A 14,117-nucleotide genomic window follows, 5' to 3' on the forward strand; every position below is an offset into this window, starting at 1 on the left:
TGTTACCTATTTAATCATTAAATTTTGAATTTAGCTTCAATTTCGTCCTTAGGTTTCAAAATGTTGCAATTTTACTCTTTTCTTGATATTTGAGTTTTTTTTTTTTTAATTTGATTCCAAGATTTCAAGATTTTATATTTTTAACCTTAAGTTTTAATTAAATACTCACTTTCAAACAACATTGATGTCAATATCAATTAATTAATTTTAAATAATTGTGAAGTAAAATTTTAAATTTAATTTTAAAAGTGATGAAAAATAGTGAAACTTAATTAATTATAATTCATTTAACTATTTTGAATTTATTAACCTGCATTAACACTAAAGATGGAAAAATGAGTATTTGGTGAAAATTTGATATTAAAAATGTAAATCTTGAAATCTAGGGACCAAATTCAAACAAAACTCAATTGTTAAGAGTAAAATTGCAACATTTTAAAATCTAGAAACTAAACTGAAATCAAACTCAAAACTTAAGGACCAAATGACCAAATAGAAATAGATCTCAAACTTAGAAATCAAAAAATTATTTTTTCTTAAAGAATAATAATAAATGGTACAATTAATAGTGAACTCTTCATTAAACAATTAACAAATTATGATTTTCTCAAAAAAAAAAAAAAACAAAACAAAACAAAACAAAACAGAGAAATTTTAAACCATAAAACACCCAAAATTAAACAACAATATTGGAACTTGACCGAAAATACGAGGCAATTTAAAAAAGAAAAAAAAAACAACAAACAAACAAAACAAAGCAAAGCAAAGCTTAAATACTACAAAAATAGGGAAAAAATTTAAGCAAAAACAATTTTTCTGAGTTTTTTTTTTAAAAAAAGTTAATAATTTAAAGTGAGTAGTATTGCTTTCTTGAATGTCTTTAAATGATTAAAAGTGTTTTTTTTTCTTAAAAAAGAAAAAATATTAATAAATAAACAAATATTCTAAATTTTGAATTAGTTTAAAAGTTATTTTTTGAGGAAACTGAGATAGATTGTCCAAAAAAAACTTAAGTTTTTAAAGTGTTTATTGTTTACTATGATTTTGTCGAAAAACTTTTAAATTTTAATCATCTAATTAAAATCATTCACAAAGTTATATTAAACACCATTCAAACTATTAATCTTTTGACATATAAAAAAAATGACTTGGTTTAAAATATAGTTTTCTGAATTATTCCGAACACACTATAAATATCTTATTAAACCCTACACAATTCGAAGAGTCAATACCTATTAAAAAAAATAAGTGTTATTCAACCATCTCACTATTAAACACGAATCTCAAAAGTAAATTAAAGTTAAAATTGATTTATGAAGCTATATATATAGGGATAACAGAAAAATTTGAAGAACATAGATAGTTCTTTATTAAATAAAATATTTAAAATTAAAAACATATTTCCAAAGTAAAGGCCATAACTCCAAAAAAAAAGAAATGTCCCACCTTGTCTCCCCTTTTCTCATGTGTTGTTCAATTCAAACTTCAAAGGATTCATCACTTGGTCAAAATTTCTCCATGAATGAAAGATCTCATGGATTCTCATGTCCTCCATCAACTTTGAGTGAAAGCTTTTATTCTTTTTGGACCGTTAGATTCTTTCAAATCATTACATGATAACATGATCATCATGTTTCATCCATTTTAATCCAATCTTTTCAACTAGAGTTAGGTCAAAAGGGTTCTTTATTTAATTTATTTTTTTAATTTATTGGTATGTTGGGTGGGAAGATTCATGTAAGTCTCAAGTGGGTCAATCCAATTTTGGTCTCAAATTATTGGTTTTATTTTAAATTTTAAGCATGTTTAACTTTTTAATTTGTATCTTTTTTTTATTTTCTGTTTTAATTTGATTGACACCCTTTTTAAATTATTGCGTTGATAATTGATGGGATGAAAGTATTAAAAAATGAGAATTTGTTAGGGATAATATAATCATTTTGTTTAAAGCTCCCACTTGATTATTGATCTGTAATTATTTAGATTATTGTGCATTTGTCAAAATGAGCATAATTCAACCGACTTAATGCATTTGTATTATCAACCTCATTGTTAGAGGTTTGATCCTCCAACCCAATATATCCTCCAAAAAAAAATTATAAAAATTGCAGGTAAAGTTTTTGAAAATTTTCATGAATTTTGATGAAATTGAAAGTTTAGCATCGAATTAAATTGGTACACTAACCAAAATTTAGAGTTGAAAACTAACTTTTTATTAAAAAAAATTAGTTAATTTTTATTATAAAGAACAAAAAAAAACTATCAAAGTGTATTTAGCTTAATGATAATTAGCATGACCTTCTCCCGTCGAAGATTCTGTCCTGATCTTTGACATAGTTGTACTTAAAAAAAAATGTTTAGAAATAAGTCACCTCCCTAAATAAGCCATAAGAGTATAGATGTGTTTTTACTAGTTTTACCCCTTTCTATACATTGCCTGCCCTACCTACCTACTACCTTTATGATAATTTGCTTTGTGAATCCAATGATTTTAATTGTTGCTTAGTTTACACTGCCCAACTCAGAAGGAAAAGGCACAGTCAACTCCAAAAACTGAGGTGACATTTTTCATACCTACCTACCTATATATTTTTATTAATTACATTTTTTCGCGAAGGGTTCGTTTTAAATGATTTTTCAAGTGTTAAAAAATATTGTTTGATATTTAAAAACAAATCTTAAAACACTTAAAAAAAACATTCTAAATAGGTGGTAAATAGTAGTTCGAGTTGAAAGATATTTAACTAATGTACGGAAAAAATATCATATCGTGAATAAGAAAGAAAAAAAATTCTAAAATTTAAAATGTCGATAGAGTTAGCTTCTAATATTGTCTTGGAAAAAAAAGCATAGGTAGATCACCAAAAATTGATAGAGAGATTGGGAAGTCGGTTAGTGAATCTATTGACTTAGAGAAAAAGAAACCCCACTAAGACTTAAAGAGAGGGAGATTGGGAAGTGACTTAGAAATTAGAATGTATGAGTCTAGACTTGTTTGAGAGAGAGGCATACAAAAAGTAGGTTAGAATCTAAGACTTTATTGTGTCTAGGGAGTGGGTGGACAATAGTAATAGCATAATTAATAAAGTTTACATTAAAAATAATTTAATATCCGAGTGGGTACATACTTCTTTCCTTCATTCAGTACTATTTTATAATATCATTTGATGTGTCTTGAATCTGTAATTTGGCATTCGAAATGATGAACACAAAGTTTAGAAGAGTGCACTATAGATAAACCCTAGAAACACTTCTGAAATATAAAAACTAACATTAATCTTTTGTAATTCTGTTCGTAGATGTAGTTAATATATTGTCAGTGAATCAAGTAAATCCCTATGTTGATTCTTTTAGTGTTTCAAATTTTTTATTGATTTCACGTGATGTTAACATTTATTTATTTTGTGGATTCTACTACAGAAATCTACTAAAGATTTATGCTCCACTCTTCATATGTTGGATTAATAACATGTGGAGATGCATATAATTGGTTTCTCACACTACTTCAACAAAAGGCTTTGTAGGACCCATACACAATTGATTAACATCTTTTTTTCTTCTTTTGCAAATTTTTTGGTTGCCTCATAAAATAATAATAATAACCACATATCTTTTTTTCTATCCTTTTATTTGGATTTTTTTTCTTCATTTGGGTGGTGGAACATTGTTGATTTATGTATTCTTTTCTTATCTTCACGTGTATATATATATATATATGAAATTATTTAAATGATAAAAATGTTTAAAATATTTATAAATAGTAATAAAATATCACAATGTAACTATGATAGACCGTGGTAGACTATTATCTATGTCTATCATAATACAAATAGATACAGAATCTATCGTAGTCTATCACAGTTCATTGTAGTTAGACAGTGAAATTTTACTATATTTGTAAATATTTTTATTCATTTTCCTATATTTGAAAATAGTCCTTAAATATATATATAGATAGTTGGTCGACTTCCTTTTCTACCCTCTTTGTATTAGAGTCCATTTCATTCCTTTATATTGAAGGGTAAAAATCAAATAATTGTACTAATTAAAATCTTTTAACTCTTATAATTAATCAATTTAAACTCTATTATAATCTTGTGTTTTAAAAACTGTTAAAACATCATTTTCACGTATGTATTAGACTTCTTCAAATAACATAATATTAGATAGAAATACTAAAATCAAATAAATAATCGCTTTTATTAATTTGGGTATTTTTTATATTCTTGTCTTCATCTTTTCTTCTTCTTTTTTTAACTTATTTGAAAAAAAATATATATATCTCTATCATGATAGGATTTTTGGAAAAAGAATAATTTTATTTACGTATTTTAAGTTGATTTTTAAGTGAAATAGATTTAAAATAACTTTATAATTCATTAAAAGATATTTAAATTCATCCATTTGTAAAAATTCAAATTCAGAAGTTAAAATTGTTATCATTATTAATTTGGAGTTTTAATTAATAAACTCCTAAAGGAGTATATTTTGATTGATGTTTCAAGAAGGAAAAAGAAGTCCTGGTTTTTGTAGGGACTAAATTAGAAACAAATTTTTAAATTTTAGATATCAAATTCTCATGTGATAGTATCTCAATATGAGTATGGAAACATATTTAAATCTATAAAAGCCCAAAAGTGTTCTTTTGAAAATTGAAGGCTGATTTGAATTGACTTGAGAAAAAAAAAAATGTTTTTTAAGAACTCATTTTTATTTAAATATTTTTGAAAAAAAAATGATTAAAATACACTTGAAAAAACATTTTGAATGATTGTCAAACACTTCAATTTCTTACAAAATTATTTATTATTTAAATTAAATACTTGAAAATGTATTCCAAACACCCCTTATGATCTAAAAGAATTAAATTTATAAATGTTAGTAACCAAATGCGTTTTAAAAAAATTGTGATTTAAACATATGATTATATCTCAATATGAATAATAACATTATGATCTTGTAAGTCGAGTCTTATAGTAGGACAGTAGGGAATGCAAGCTATGTTCTTAATTTTAAAAAGACAATATCATATCAGTAGAAAATATCTTAATGAATGATATCAAAGTTATGCCCCTACGTTAGTCGTCTAGGTAAAATTCTCCGATGCCAGGCAAAGAAATTGAAGACCCTAGAAAGGGGAGACTTTGTGGTACTTTGTGCAAGGGAAGGATTACTGGCAATACAAACAAAATTTCACATTGGCTAGATAAAAGAGAAAGTTCATGAATATAGAAGAGGATGTTTGGCTCACCAACATGAGTTGAATTGAGTTGATATAATATACCAACTCAATGTTTGGCCCACCAACTTTAAATGTTGGTGGAGTTGAGTTGGTATATTTTACCAATTCACCACAACTCTCCTTTTTTCCAATGTTTTCAATGACTCACCCATCCACTATCGGTGTCTATCACTGCCATACCCTGAGAACCAATTCTAGGCTCTGACGACCACCTCCGATGAAAACTCTAACGACCAACTCCGACAACCAATTCCCAGCTCCGACAACCACCTTTGATGACAACTCCGGTAACCCAACTCCCATGACCACCTTCATGTGACCAACTTCGACGACCAATTTATGAGCTTTGACAACTAGACAACAAACTCCAATGACCAACTTTAACAACCACCTTCATAGGCCTTGATAACCACCTCCGACTACAAATTTTGATGAAAATCTCCTTCGACGACCACCTTCGAGCGAGCAACTTCGATGACCAACTCCAAGCTTCGACAACCACCTCCGATGACAAAACTCCGACAACAACCAATCCCAATACCATCTTCATGCGACCAACTTCGAGCTCCAACAACCATCTCCAACTACAAACTCCAGCAAAAATCATCTTTGATGATCAACTTCGACGACCACCTTGCGCAACCAATTCCGACGACCAACTTTGGGCTCCAAAAACTACCTCCGACGACAAGCTCTAGCAACAATAAGATTGTATATGTTGTTATCCCACAGTTATGGTAACAACATAAACGTATAGTTAATGTTCTGAAGTTGAGTTTGAATTTCATTTTATGTTAAATTAGATGATTGTGTATGTTGTTATCCCGCAGTTATGGTAACAACATAAAGGTATAGATATGTGTTTCAGTTAGTTTGTATATTACGGTTGAGAATTTTTTTTTTTTTTTTTTTTGGTTCAGTTGAGTGTGTAAGTTAGTTTGTTTATTACGATTGAGAATAATTTTGGGGGGTGTTTCAGTTGATTGTGTAAGTTAGTTTGTTTATTTCAATTGAGAATTTTTTTTTTTTTTGGTGGGGGGAGTTGATTGTGTAAGTTAGTTTGTTTGTTTCAGTTGATTGCATATTTATATTTAAATACAAGTATGTTTAAGTTTAAGTTATGATTGAGTTGGTTTGTTGGTTTGTTTGGTTAATGATTGAGGTAAGTTGGTTTTTAGGTTTGTTTATGATTGAGGTAAGTTGGTTTGTTTATGATTGAGTTCAATTCATTAATGTTCTTAGTTGGTTTCTTGGTTTTTTGGTTTGTTTATGATTGAGGTAAGTTGGTTTGTTTAGTTGAGATTGGTATATAGTATATTGAACATTAAACTTATTTAAATTTGTATTTTGTAGATATCTGGAGATTTTTGTTGAAGATGCATCTCTCGGCAAGCGTATTTAGGTTGTAGATTTTTGTCAATGTTATTTTCGATTAAGGAATTGTGCATCTCCTAATATGTACTTTGTTACCATGTAATTTTTTTTTTATTAAGAAATTGTGGATGTTATAGAAACTCTTGGATTAAGGTTGTAGATTCAACGTGTTTTCTATATATTATTAATCTATTATGGATATTTTGGCAATCTTATTTTAGTTTAATTGATATATATAAGATTCAAATAGGTATGACATTTGGGAAAAAAAAAACAGATCTAAAAAAAGAAAATAAATAAACAAATTTAAATAGGTATTTAAACCTATTTAAATCTGTTTATTTATTTAAAGAAATCCCGACGGTAGAGGGGTCAAGCAAAGAACTCCCGATGGTGACTAGAACCGTCGGGCTTTAAAGATATCCCAACGGTGGTTATAGACCGTCGGGGTTAAGGATATTGCCCGACGGTTCTCAACTGTCGGGCGATAGATATATCCCAATAGTCCACGTCACCGTCGAGAGAAAAGTAAAATACCCGATGGCACCCTGACCGTCGAGATAAATTACCTCATCCCGACGGTTCAAAGATCGTCGGGCTAATAGTACAATCTCGACGGTACACCGTCGGGGGTTCTAACTTTTTTCCTGATGACTTTCTTCAGGGTCGAAGGAAAGGCCCCATCCTTCTTCATCGAGATAATTCTTTTTCCCTATGGTAGGGCTTCCAAACCGTAGGGAAAGGTTTTTCCGAAGAAGCTTTCCCGACGGTTCGGTCGACAACGTTTAAACCGTCAGGAAAGGTTATCCCGATGGTGTTCTTAGCTTCTGCTGACCCCCAGCGTCAGGATAAACCCGAATTCTTGTAGTGTTTAGGCTCTGACAACCACCTCTAACTACAAACTCCAGTGAAAATCATCTTTGATAATCAACTTTGACAACCACTTTCGACTATTATAAGACCAATGACTATTAAAGTATGTTGTAGGGTTTTTGATTATTTAATAATAGTATTTTATCTACATTAAATGTAATATTTATACAAAAAAAAATTGTAAAATATATTTTTGTTTAATTGAATTCACATATCAAATAAGTGTTAATAATATTTGAAAAAGTATATATGCAGCTGAATAATATGTAACATATAACCAAAAACATAAAATGGAGATTTTTTTCTTGGAACATTTTCTGGCAAAAAATAGTGAACAATAGAGATTTATTCTCTGATAATCATCCAAATTTGGAGGAAATGAGTAAAATTGTTGAAGAAATGTGGTGACATTTCATTGGCTGCTAAGATGATAAAGAAGATTTAATTTTAAAAAATCATGAAAAAGTAAAAATACAAAGTAACAATAAAAAGAAGAAGAAGATGAAATTTCATGGAGAAAAATTAGGAATCAAAAGTTTTGATTTCTCTTTGATTTTCTATTTCATTTAACTATATTCCTGCAAGAAATGTAGTAGATTAATTATTGTTTATAATTATCCAAAAGAAAGAAAGAAAAACTTTAAAAATTAAAAGAATAAAAATTGCAATATATATTTTATCAACACAAAGATGGATAGAATTAATGTATAAAAAAAATAAAACAAAAAGAGTCATAATAAAAGTAGATTATTTAGAGTTAAAAAAAAACTACTCTAGATAATTCACACATATGAACTCAACTCTACATCCTAGATACAGACGTATGAACTCCACAGAGATAAATGAATTCCACTCTACTAATATATGAAGTTCATATCTCAATTCAACGTTCCAGGAACAATTAGACTTTTCATGTGATTCTAAAAACAAAAAACATTGTAATGGATAAAGAATCTTTCTGACTACCAAACTTTTGAAATAATAACCAAACAAGAACATTTGAAGTAAGCCTAAAGTATGATATGGAGGATTGATAGTTTGTACACAGAACATTGGACAACTAAGAAATTGCATTGAAGAAAGCAAGGGAAGTTTTATAAATTTTACAAAATTTTCTACCCCATAGACTTCAAAAAGGAAAAAAAAAAATCAAGGGTCACAATACTTTCTCTTTAAGATATATTTAACCTTATTAATGATAGCAAGTACTTATTAAAAAATCCACAAACTTATATGAAAGATTAATTAAGGAGAAGATTAAAAATAAATAATAAATGAGACAATAATGTCTCTCTCTCATTATCTTGTGTTGTAATGGTTTCCACCATGTAATATTAAATTAGTTGTAAGGGTTTAATTATAGTGATAGCTTTTTGGGTTGGTTGATTGAATTGATGTATAGATATTATCATATCTAAGATTTGCCCAAATCACAATAATGGCCCACCAAGTTGTGCTTATCAATGAAACTATGGCCAATGGAACCAAAAAGCTTTTTGTTTCAATTCCACAAAATTTATCTCTTTAAAATTAGGAAATGATTCATTTTTTTTCTTTGGACAACCCAATTGATTTTGGAAGAATCTGAAAAAGAAAAAAGAAAAAAAAAAAAGGATAAAAACCCTCCAAACATGACTTTGTTTTCAAGTCCAAATCCCCCTTTTAGAGATTATGTCCAAATTAAAAAGGATAATTCAAGCAATCTCCCAAAGAATATGGGTGTGACACAATTAACCCTTTCATTCACTTTTAAGTCTGAATACCTACTTCTTTAATATTATTATTAAAGGGTTTTGCTTTAACCCATGTGATTTCACCATCTCTCTCAATCAAACATATTTTAGCATGAAGAGAGAGAAGAAAATAAAATTTTGAAGAAGGAATTAAAACTAGTTGCAAAAACACAACCACCCAAAAGTATAGTAGTAGTCAATGAAGAATCCAGAAATTTTGTTGATGGGACTTTATATAATTTAGTAAAAATTAATGTAATGAGTAGGGCCTAAACTTGGGTTTAGAAGGGACTGAAAAGTAAATTTACCACTAGATAGTTAGTGATTTTTGTACTAAGCCAGTTTTATATATATATAAAAAGCATAAAGTTGATGGGGGCTCGAGCCCTCTTAGACCCCTACTAAATTTGCATCTGGTAGTAGTTGCATTTATATTCTCAAACTTTTGATCGTAAAAATTGAGCCCTCAAACTTTATACAAAATATTAAAATTGGATCCTACATAATTGTGAAAATTGTAACAAGGGTTCAATTTAATTTTATCATTTGTGAGTCTAATTTCTAAAATTATTATAAATTTGAAGGTTCAATTTATACGAATGAAAGTTTAAAAGTGTTATTGCAACTAATATCATATTTGAAGGCAGTGATTACCCATTGTTCAAGGAATTAAAATTAAGAGAGAGATTAAAAGGTTGGTTTGTTTGGAAAATAAAGAAGTGGGGGACACTTGGGCAAAATCCAAATCAATTGATCACCAACATAACATCCAACCTACAAACTTTAATAGACACCTTCACATGATATGACACAAACATTTCAACTTCACATTTCTGTAATTAAAGCTCATGACTTCTAATTCTTCCTTCCCTTGAGGAAAAAAAATGTCTAAACTATAAAGTAGAATTAGGTGAAAAGCAATTGAAAATACACATCACTTTATTTTCAAAATAAATAAATAAATGACCATATGCATATATATATATATATATATTTTGATACTAACTAATGTTTCCCCAACTTATTTTATAATTAAGACGACAATTATCTAACCTTAGCATACAACATTTAGTTTCTTACAAAAAAAAAAAAAATTAAGATTTTGAATCTTAGATAGACCATCACACAAATCTAAAGTATCAAATCATACTTTATTACTTACTCTTTTTCTTACAACGTTAAATAAGTAAATTTGATCTATCATAATGCACTTGTCAACAACTCACAAACAACAATTTATAAAGCGAGAAATTTTCGCCGTAACTTTTTGTATATAACTTTTGATTTTGAAAATTTGTAGGACATGTAGACAAAAATAACACACTTTGTAATTGGTGCAATGTAAGTTAGAGAATAGAAAACTCTTTGTTAGGGACAACTACCCTCAAACTAAGATGGAGCCTTGGAAGTAGTCATGGTGTGATCCGTGGTTGAACTCTATTAGATAGGTGGTATACTCAGGTGAAAAGAAGTTAGTCTAGATATGAATTAGATGGATGGATGACTGGATGTTCGGTGGTCCTTGTTCAAGGGAAGGATTGTTGGGAATGCCACCAAAGTGGAGCCTTGAAAGTAGTCATGGTGTGATCCGTTGTTGAACTCTATGCCTAGATATGAGTCAGACGGATGGATGACTGGAGGCTTGGTGGTCCTTTGTTCGAGGGGAGGATTGTTAGGAATGCGATCAAAGTCCTACATTGGTAAGTCCCACATTGGTTAGATAAGAGGATGATCATAGGTATATAAATGAGAATGACTATCTCCATTGGCATAAGGCCTTTTAGGGTGAAAATATGTTATTTCCAAACATTCATTGACCCATTAATGATATTCATCCAAAAAGGTGGATTTTCTTCATGTTCATCATTTCTCCTCTTTTAATATATTTATTTATTCTTTTATTTTATGTATTATTAATTATTATATTAAAATTTAAATTATAGCGTGTGAAATTAACTACTCCAATTTGATAAATTAATTCATTTAAATATATATATTTGAAGCAATTTAATATATACTTAAACTTTAGTTTAGTTTAGTAAATTAGTTTATATATATACACTTATATACCCATACTTATTTTAAATAGTTGCAACAAAACTATCAATTAATTAATTAATCATCATTATAATTAATATAGTATGAATTTATTTTTTAATAATTATAATTAGTTTATCATAAATTAATTAGAATTCATTAATTATTTTATTAATCAATACATCATAATTATATAAATTTATCAAATTGATCCCACCAAATTATGTAATCAAATATCTTTAATTATAAATTACTAACTAATATTATTATTTGATTGTTAAATAATTAATTTTTCTGAAAATTTTAAATTAGGTTTATTGTTTATCAATTAATCTATTAAAATTTTATAGAGTTTTCATGATTAATTTTACAAATTAAATACTAAAATAGTTTGGTCCCATAAAATTTCGATAACATTCTCATGAACAACCAAGCATAGTCATTCTTGATTGACAAGAATCTTATTCATAGATTTATTATTTCTAAGCATCCATAATTTCTAGACATCTATAAAATCTTAAACTAAACAGCCCCATCGGTTAAAGTTCTAAACTTTCAATTCCTTGACGTCCATCCGCGGGCCAATCGGCTGATGGCCCCAAGAACACATCTTCGTGATTGGATTCACATAGAGTAAAAGGAATTGACTTTAAATAGGATAAAAAGAAATTGGAGGAAGAAATGTATGAGCTTCTCAATGTTCGTTTATCCTGATGCTCTTGATTTGATGATAAAAATCCGTAGAAATAGAAAAGGGTGTATAGCAGAGAATTATCGGCTAGATGACAACAGACGAAAATGTTGCATTATGATTCCCGAAGGACAAAAGAAAAAAGGCTAGCCTCGGTTGAAATCACAACAGAATATGGTAGCAGCCAGCTTCATTACTCATACGGTGGCTCCAGTAAATGGCAGATGAAGACCTTAGCTGATAGACTAAGAAAGGTAAAATGATGATACAAAACGATCTGACAGAAGATACACCTACTATCAGAGAAGCAAAGGAAAAGGAGATCTGGATTTAAGAATTATTTCATTGCTCTAGCCTTATCTATTACCAAGACCGGCTCAAAAAAGGGTCGCTTAACATAGGCCTAAGAGGAAACTTACAACAAAAGTAGGAAAGAAGAGAGAGGCTAAATTGAAGATAAAGTTGATTTGTTAAATAAGAAAAAGCTCAGCCAAGCAACGTTTTAAGAAAAAGTGTCACTGAGCACTAAATCAAATTCAGAGGCAGAGATCATTTTCTACCAAGAAATAGATGAAATGTATGTTAACTAGAGAACCTCTCTCTTACTCTGATCGTTAATATTGAAGAAGAAGTACATAAAGTCTCTCCATCCCCATTAACCATTATGAAAAATAATTTGAATACTACGTTTGAAGAATCAATAAAGGAAACAGGATACTGAGGAAGCAAAGGAGATTACACTAACTGGAAGTAGCTTGAAAGACAACTTCAAAGCTCAATTAAACAAATGGTTGAAGGATAAGAATTATTGCATCATTCCAATTCCACACAACCCAGTGGACAAATAGAGGAAGACGCGTAAATCATCACAGGGGTGTTCTATTCATAAATGAAGATACTTACTTGGAATGTCAGAGGTCTAGACACTGCCCTGAAACGAGTCATCATTAAGGGCATCATTACCACCAATGCTCCTCATTTTGTTATTTTAATAGAGACCAAATTACCAAAGGTCGATCGGACCATTGTTAAATCTTTATGGAGTTTCACTAGTATTGACTGGGCCTATGTTAAAGCTATCAATCCCTCTAGAGGTATTTTAATCCTTTGGGACTCACTCATCCATTCTACCATTGAGGTATATGAACGTCAGTTTACTCTTTCCATTCATCTTAATAGATTAGATGGACTTACATACTGAACCTGCTAACACACATAATCGAAACAATTTATGGGATGAATTGTCTATTGTTAAAAACCTATGTAGTATTACTTGGATAATAGAAGGGGACTTTAATATATATAGGTGGTCCTACGAGACTACCTCCAAGCGACCATCACAACACTGCGTGAGAAATATTCTACAAAATTAGCAACCGAAAAAGGTAACTTTGAGACAAGATCATTTGGGACAAGAGAAAAGACAACTCAAGAAAGCTAAATAAAGTGAAGCTAGGAAACTTAAACAAATATATTTAGCCAATATCATATTTATAAAAAAATTATTTGTATAATTAAATTTATCATAATTCATCAATTTAAACTTTTGAATCAATCATCGATTTACACATCCTTCTAATTCCACTCAATCACACACAGAATCAATCATATGTATCGAAAATTTCTCTTAAGAGGGTGATAGTAAATCTTTACGTTTTTTTCTTTTTTTTCACTAAAATGGAGTGAAATACAAAAAAAAAAAAAATAATGGGAGGCAAATTGAAGGAGGAAAGAAAGACATTGATTAAAGCTAAGGTTGTGATTAGGACACATAGAAGTGAGAAATTTTCCAATACAATAGTAAGCAAAGTTTTCATATGCCATTGGGGTGCTATTAGACTCTCAAGAACCTGTGACACGTGTCACATCAATATACTTTTAGAAATAGATTAGGACCCATGAAAATTAATACAAGGTCTTGGAATATTTATTAAGAAAATTTATAGTGTGAATAAAGAGGTATGCTATTTTCATAGCATTAAAAAAAAATCGATAAAAACAGAGAAACCACACGTGAAGTAAGCTGCATAATGTTTGGGACAGACAACCTTTATTCCCAACATGGGATTCCATACATTAATCTAATAGTCTGTCTCTCTTTTTTCCTTTTTTTGGGTTACTCACTATCCATTTGCATATATTCGATGTGGGGAACTACCAATTGCTT

The sequence above is a fragment of the Benincasa hispida genome, chromosome 12, assembly GCF_027475165.1.
Source record: "Benincasa hispida cultivar pf3 chromosome 12, pf3_genome.v1.1, whole genome shotgun sequence".
In the NCBI taxonomy this organism is placed as follows: domain Eukaryota; kingdom Viridiplantae; phylum Streptophyta; class Magnoliopsida; order Cucurbitales; family Cucurbitaceae; genus Benincasa; species Benincasa hispida.